This window comes from Corapipo altera, unplaced genomic scaffold, assembly GCF_003945725.1.
Source record: "Corapipo altera isolate COAL_440 unplaced genomic scaffold, ASM394572v1 49, whole genome shotgun sequence".
NCBI lineage: Eukaryota > Metazoa > Chordata > Aves > Passeriformes > Pipridae > Corapipo > Corapipo altera.
In genome coordinates, this window is record NW_020884879.1 from 11592473 (window position 1) to 11601280 (window position 8808).

The window sequence follows — 8808 nt, forward strand, 5'->3', positions numbered from 1 at the left end:
TGTCTTAAATTGATGCTTTAGTAATGGCCTAGTAATTAGCTTCTTTAATCAGTGAATGTCCAGGAGTTATGGACCTTGAGAGCTCTACAAAATCAGACAAACTTTTATGGCCTAGAGGATATGGACAAATGGCATTCTTTTCCTGCCCATCCTAAGGAGATATGAATAGAGAAATTCAAATAGGACAACAGATCTCATTTTGTTTTAAGGAAAACGTTGGGACATGTATGTGGTGACACAGCCAGTTGAATTCTGGAGACCAAGATACTTGACTGAGTGTTGTCTGGCTTTAGTTTGCAGTAATTCTATCTGTCCGGCAGGGGGCCTGGAATGGGCCCTACTGCCTGTGAAGTTCAGGAGATTTGCTGCCATTGTTTCAAAATGTATGTTTTGTCTTCTTTGTGTAAAATAATGGTACTCTCTTTGGGCCTCTATAATAAGTAGCAGCATGTTTTCTCGGTTGTGAATAACAGTATTAAATGGGAGATGAGGTTAGAGAGCTCAACAGAAGTTGTATCCACAGCTTGAAATTTATTTTGCTCTAAGAAATGAGGTAAATCAAAAACTCTGTGGTGTTGCAGCCTTTACAACTAGGACCACAGTGCTAAATACGGGATGCAATATTGAAAAGAGGAAAAAAGATAACTACTATATTTTGGTATATCAGTTCAATTTAAGCATACAGCCCTTGGATGTCTTTGGGATATTTAGAGTGGATACTGGAAGCACCAAAAGTAAAACTGTTTAGGTGAGGCCTCCTTGCAGCATTGTGACCCTATTTAGGATCCAAACTTCTAGTTTTGCGACTACCGGTTCAAGCAATAGGAGGTATTGCAGACAGGGAGTGTTATTGGTGAATTTTTTGATGGAAGTCTTTGGGAATATTCTGGACATCAAATCATATGGTCATATGTAAGGAGATACAAAGAAGAGATCAAAGTACACTTTGCATGCAAATAGCAGTGAGTTTTGCAGTATACATTTTGCTTCCCTGAGAAAGTTATGATCATTAGCTCCTAATTCTCCAGTCAAACCTAGAGAGGAATGTATCTGAATGCACCAGGTAAGTGTAAGGAAATTATGTGAATGGAAATGGGTTTCCGTAGTAAAGACTTTACAGCCGCAAAACCTGAGGTCACACTTTGAATTCCACAGTATGCAGTTCCTAGGTCAGAGGGCAAAATTCCTGACCAAAGACTGTGTGCTGAACCTTTTGAAATAAGCAAATGTCATCAATTTATTCCCTTGTGGCTGAGTACCGTTTGCACTATCTGGAAATCTTGAGACCAGGACAGCAAGAGAGGTCCAATACAGAAGCCAAAGTTATATTCACTGATATTAGACCATTGCTGTATCCTGTAAATTCATTCAGGGGCACCTGCCATTTTGAGCATTGGCAGGTTAACTTCTATTAAAAACATGTCTGTAAGATGAAAAAGACTCCCATGAAGAATGTTAGCAGGATTTGGCTAATAACAAAATGTGTACTTGAGTTATCCTAAAGCACAAGAGCTGGCAGTTATTTAAGGTGGAAGGCAGCAAAGGGTGCTCACAGCACTGCTCGGGGGAGTTCAACTGGTTGACTTGGAACAGACCTCCCCACCGTCTACCTCACTGGCTGTCTTACGGGTATAATAGGGTGGTTAGTCCTGCATGAGGCATGAGATGGCTGTTTTTCTAGCAGCAGTCATAGTCTTCAACTCAACAACAGCAGAACCTACAATCGTTTCTGTAAATCTTTGCTCCCTTTCCCTGCCATAGGTTTTTCTCTCCGTATTTTGATCAAACTCCAAATATTTCCTTTTAAAAATGTAATTTTCCAATATATCCAGTTACTTAATTTTTCCATGAATTTTCATTCTGTACATTCAAGCACCCCTTTTCATTGCTGGCATTGCTACCAGTAAAGTGACTTCTGTTCTGTACTGGTCATGCCCCATCAAAGTGCTACTCAGGTTTAAAGCTGCTCTCTAGCAATTACTCGCTATTTGAATTTATCCTTGCTTATTTAACTAATTATGCAATAACCTCAAAAACACTAGAAGAAACAGGCAAGAACCTGCAATTCTTGATGTTTGTTTACTGTTATGTTCCCCTGTCATCACATACAGTATCCCTTAATTATGTATTTGAATTATTGATGTTTCTCAGTAGTAGAGAGGCATATGTCCTCTAAGTGCTTTTTGTTCTAATTTCTATCATTTTACTCTACCAAATCTATGTAGAAAAATATGGCATTTACTTTAGTTTACTGTCTGTTGTCAGTAAACTTGCCCAAACAAAGGAAGTAAGACCACATCTTTCAGTGACATAAAACACTGTTGAAAGAGGTAAAAAAACATTATACAATGACAAGAACAACTGTGAGCCAATAGGAATATAAAACGTCTTCACCTTCTTGTTATCTCACAGCATTCAGATGCTCAGAACAGTTTAGAAAGCATACCGCCCACACCACAGGATCTTGCTCCTCTTTAATTTTCCCTAATTTGTGTAGTGAATAACCAAATACTCATAATGCAATTAGAAGATAATCAGGCTTGTAATTATGTTAATTGCTGGAGACTTACATCAATCCTCCAGCAAAGTGATAGGATTTCAGGGGAACTATTAACATGGGAAGAGAGAGGAAGCACACATGAGAGAGAAAGAGATTGGGGGAGTGGGTAAATTGATGAACAGCTTAGGCTTGTATCATTGAGCAACAATGAGAATACAATGGTGCAACAAATGAAAAGGGCCTCAGGGGGAGAAGCTCAGAAAATGAGGTTTTAGGTACCAGCAACTCAACCTCTTTTGTCTGTTTTCTTCCCATAAATAATCATGTTGTGCATCTATATTTATTGTAATAAGCCCAATTCAGAGAAATCGGATCCATAGCTGAACAGAGAACAAAGGGGAACTGTTCAGCTATGCAGCAGTTTTCCATGTCTCCCACACCACTGAAAGAGCCACTGTATTACCTTCTGTCCTCGACTCCTGGGGGTATTCTTTTCTCATGGTGATGTCCGATATTACATTTAAAGCCATAATATTGCAACTGCAATGGGCTGTCTCAGAAATGTCATGGATCAGTCATAATCTGTGAAGAACATACAATACAGAGTGGACTGACAGAATTTATGAAATAATCCACAGTGGAAGTGCTTTTCTTTTTTTTTTTTTAATTTACTTTTTTTTCAGTACCTCATTGAGGTTGTAGTGATTGTTTAAGCCTTTTGAAAGTGAGTTTTGTCAGACGGAGTCTGATATAAGTTGTAAACAATGACTGTAGTCTATTAGTGTGGCTATTTCTGAGTTTACAGAACAGTTTTATGTGTTTACACTACTTGTCAGAAATTGCCTAGCTAGCTTAAAATAAAAATGGATTTATAAAATGAGTAGTATTATTATTATCACTAAGATACTTGTTCACAGTTTAAAAGATTAGACACAAAGACAAACTAGTAAGGATCAAGGAAGTCAGGCTACCCTTAGCCTCATATGATCTTTTTGCCCACAGCTGTCATGATGAAGATAATAAAGAAAAAGATAATGAATAATCTCAGTTATTTTCTCTTTTTGTCTGTATGTTTGTACATGCAATTAAACTAAAGGGCATTTTGCAACATTTGATTAACTCTAGGAAAGTACTTGGATATAAAAGTCCATTAGCTTTTGCAACTCCCTGGAAAAGCACATTTTGTCATATCTTTTTAAATGAGCATTACACTATTATTTATGAATTCTGAATAATGATCTGAAGAGCTGAGGGGTTAGGAGAAAATATTTAAAGATATCTAAGTACCCTGTTCTGAAATATTTCCTATAAATGACTTGTTTTTTCCTTTTGATTCAGGTTCAATTATCAAGTGTCATCGATCATTCCTACCATGTAATGTCTTTAAATTCCAATTAAGCTTGATTTCTCAGTTCTAAAAAGCCTAGGAAGAGTCAAAAGAAACTCTCTCAAGGGCTTCATCTACTAGAGATTTCTGCCCCATTGTTTCTTCAAACAGATGAGTGCTGCATACCTTGACTCCAGCCATGACAACACAATTCTCATGAAGCAGCCCTTAAAAATCACTCTGGAGCTCACACAGCAGGAGACTGAAGAGTATAAACCCAGTGTAAGCACAAGCTTCCTTACACATAATTCCTCAGCTCTGTGGGGCTGCATGCCCCTGATTGGCCCACCCTGGTGTACTGTTGTTGTAGGAGTGTGGCAAATACGGGGACTCTGAGTTGATGCCGGTCTATTCTGGGGCTCTGCAAGTATCTAAGAAACTGTGTCTGTCTGACAAAAAGATCAAGCATGTAATATGCACAGAGAACATCTTCAGATCCAAATAATCCAGGTGCAAAATCAACAAAAGGAGTAGCGCCACCTTCTTCTCTCCTTCTCCTGCCCATATAGCTGTACACAACACCCAATGCAATGGGGAGTGGATATGCTGTTCGTCAGTCATCTCCATCAAGGACGTAGCAATACGCAGCTTTACTCTATACAGACTGACATATTTAGGCCTTCATGGAACTACAATTTCATTTTACCTCAGTGGTGCTTCCAACATTCTGAAAGTAAAGTTTCAAATGCCAATTTTCACTCAGAAACTGACTCCCCAGAAAATTTAAATAAAACAAAACAAAACAGCACCCTATACCTTTGCATTTGCTTCCTTGAAAGGTATTTACTGACAACTCTGTCCCTTGTTGCTGAGCTTTACTATGTGGTGTGTGCCTAGTAAATGATAATCTTCACATGAATGCAGTTGTGAAGATATCATTACTTTATTGTTACTAAATTTATGATAGCTATTGTGATCAGTAATAAAGTATAATTTATTTTAATTAAGTACTGTTGTAGAAGTACATAGGGTTTTAAAGCACTTTCAAAGCAACCTTAAGTATGATCTAATTTTAATGTTTTTTGTTGAGGTATGCTACTGATTCCCATCTAGTTTTAGGAGAGGAAGAAGGACAGTGCAGGCAGAGAAAGTCTTAAGCAAGGAAAATATAAGTTAAAGAAGTGTATTCAAAGTTGAAATTTGAAAGAAAGGAAAGTTTGCTCAGTTTTGACTTCTTTTCATGCTTCTCTTGGAATCTTCTTTGTGTTGTACCTGTTAACCATAAGCTCCTTAAAATTGGGCTTATGTGTGCTTGGAATTTGGGCTTGCTTGTGCAGGTGGGATAAGGGCTTGACTTATAAATCCCAGTGGTAGTATCAAGTGAAAAGGTCCCTTCAGGGCCTCTGGGCACTTTCTGTTGGTAGCACAATAACTGTATTTCATGATATTGTCTAGGATATGGAGACCAAGCAAGAGAGAAGGGATTATTATCCAAAAACCTCCTATGCTGGTTCAATACCCTATTTCTTTTCACCACAAAATGTCTTTTCTCCTGGCTGTCGAATGTCAGGATTTTCTTACAGGTTAAATTCAAGATTTCAGGGATTCTTGCAGACTCCCTACCACTGTTCCTATAACTGTCTTTTCTCAGTCATTCACAGTGTGTCTGTATAGTTTCTTATTAAAGACCTTGGAAATTGCTGCCTGACCTGACCAAGGTTCCCCAGCTTATTTAACACTTCATGAAGCATCTCAAGCCTGAAATAACTGAAATGTAACCAGTGTAAGAGTTAGGCTCATTGTCCTGACACTCAGCCACCCCAAATGCAGCAGGTCCCAGTCCCTTTTAAATTAATTACACCACATTTTGTAGGGTGATATCTGAGAAGTTGCTTTACAGGGATGAAATAGAGGCGCACCAAAGGAAAACTGTATCCATGTCTACCCTTGTCAAGATGAAGAACTTAGGGAGGAAATTTTCTTTCTTCTGTGGAAGAAATGACTACTACTTTGGTAGAACATTCTGTGTCAGCCTATAAGGTATGGCAATACTGATCCACACAGAAAGAAATGAAAGATTCACAGAAATATTCTGTGACTTGGATGAAGTTCAGACCACAGATCTAAGTACAAGAATCAGGAGGAGCAGAAAAAGAAGAAGAAGAAGGATTCTCCCCCTCTACTCCACTCTTGTGAGGCCTCACCTGGAGTACTGCATTCATCTCTGATGTCTCCAGCATAAGGAGGACATGGACCTGCTGGAACAAGTCCAGAGAAGACCACCAAGGGATGGAGCACCTTTTCTATGAAGACAGGCTGACAGAACTGGGGTTGTTCATACTGGAAAAGAGAAGGTTCTGGGGAGACCTTAGAGCAGCCTTCCAGTACCTGAAAGGGCCTACAAGAGAGTTGGAGAGCCACTTTTTACAAGAGCGTGTAGAGATAGGACAGGGGGAATGGCTTTAAACTAAAAGAGGGCAGGTTTAGATTAGAACTTAAGAAGAAATGCTTTACTCTGACGTTGGTAAGGCACTGAAACAGATTATTCAGAGAAGTTGCGGATGCCTCATCCCTGGAATTTTTCAATGCCAGGTTGAATGGGGCTTTGAGCAACCTGGTCTAATAAAAGGTCTTCCTGTCCATGACAGGGGGGGTGGAACTAGATGATCTGTAAGACTCCTTCCAATCCAAACCATCCTATGATTCCATGACATCAGTGAAAACCTATAAATTTAAAAGAACTTCTTCCCCAAATTATTGCAAGCACATAGTCTAATGATACTGTATGCTGAAACAGAGCACAGCATCATTTTGCCCCATTGGAATATCACACATCTCCATGCCCATGACTGGATCGTTCATTTAAGGAAATGTACTTGCTTCTTATTTCTTGCCTTGAACCTTTGCTATTTTTTTTCTTTTTAATTTGAAGAAAGTGAGCTAAATTCAGCATTCAAAATTGTCTTCAAGTCTCTGTTGTCTCAATATTGACAGTTTTCTTGTCAGTATAGAATTTGTTATTTGCTGCCTTGTAGTGTTTTGGAAGAGTTTGCTTTCAGATGTCAGTAGTCCCTAGCTTGTGAGTAGGTGCACGTATCCTTGAGTATTCATGTGCCACAGGACCAGAGCCAGCTGTTCACAGAACTTCATTAAAATTGTCTCTCAGCAGTTTTGGGAGGGTTTCTTATTACTGTTTATTAGTTAAAATGATGTTGAGATATCATCACACTGTTACAGTCCTGCCTCAACTTTTTCCTAGCTTATGAATAGAGAAACTGCAGAGATTGCAATATACTTAGATTTCTCAGTGCTCAGTTTGTATGAGAGCTAAGGTCCTTGTAGAGGGTCTGTACTAGAATATTCTCCCATCTGTCCCACATTTTTTTTCTACCATGTATTTATGTGCTCCTGCACACTTTTTCCCCATGATGGATCCATGCTTTGGCATTCTTATACTAGAAGTGTTCTGATAGTGGCATATATATAGCCCCAGTGACAAGCACATTACTTTATATCTTCAATACGTATAAGTAAATATGCCACATTTCCTCTGTAATAGAAGTTGATGAGGTGCACATGTAGACACACATCTACCACATGTAGGAGCAACTGTTCCAGCTGCTGTAATTACTGCCAGTGTAGGATCAATACAGTACAACACAATTCTCTTTCTGTGATAGAGTACCTGAGAAAATTAAGTTTGGATGTTATATTATTACTTTTGTAGAAAGGACATCAGCCTCTTCTAGAGCACAGTGTGAAAAATGATGCTAGTGAAACTCTAATTGTCCTGATAAAGATGTTAATTACAAGTGCAAATTACCACATTGTTTTAGGAGGAAAATACATGGATACAAATCTAGCTGGTCTACAGTGTGAATGTCAGTTGCACGTTTAGAAAACTAAACTGCTCATCACTCAGCATCTTGGTCTAGGTAAGCTTTACAATGAAGAAATGGTTATTTTTTAAAAAATATATCATGTTATTCTAGTAATTATATGAAAATACCAATAAGGCTGAGCTATGATGCAGCCATTAGTCAGTCAGGAAAAATGTAATTACTTTTCGGGGGGAGTGGGAAGTAGATAAAACAATACAAATCCTTTTCCAAAACTCTGGCCGTATGCAGGAACGTGAAATGTATGAGGAGAGTTTGGGATAAGAAAGATGAGTGTAATTTCGTCTCCTGTTTTCTGAGGGAGTTTTGTGCAGAGAGGAAATGAAAAAAAAAAGCAACAGACATTTCAAGGAAGAAGGCAGAAAAAATCCAAGGACAGACAGAAAAGGGTGATCTTCAAAAAGAGCTAGGAGAGAATGTCTTCAGATGAAACATTGTGCGAGATAAATCTGAAGTGTGGAAACTGTTTTTGATTTTGTTTTGAAACAAAATGTTGCATAAATTCTTTGGGTAGACAAATAATTCTATGAAAGAGCTGCCTGGCTCCCTCAGCACTTCTCCAGTCTACAAGATACTGATTCTAGCTAAGTGCTTTATTAAAAATTAACACTATTTTCCATTGGTTTGTGAAAGCACTTAACAGATTTAGTAAGACTTTACTTTGCCTTTATTTTGTAATTCTATACCTTCAGATTTTCTAACTCATAGTATTTGTATCCCATGAAAAGATGCTTGTAAAATTAGTTTTAGAAGCATGTTTTAAAACAAAGAGTTTTGAGAGAAATAAATGGAAAGTTCTTTTTGTGCTTTTCTGCAGATTGGTGTCTTGGCACACAGTACTCTAGCTTTCTTACCTTTTTGGATTTACAGCCTAGAATGAAAATGAAAGAAAGATTGTGTAGAATAGAAAGCAGAAAAGAATTACCTTCAACAAAACTGGAATGAAACTCCTGTAGATTTTGCCAGGTCTATTGTCTCAGCTGCCAGGTTTCTTCATCTTGTGCCAGGTTTTCTCTCTAGATGCTGGTTAATTTTTCCATGTATCAAATGCTTCACACCTGATTAGATTGGCTTTTACACTG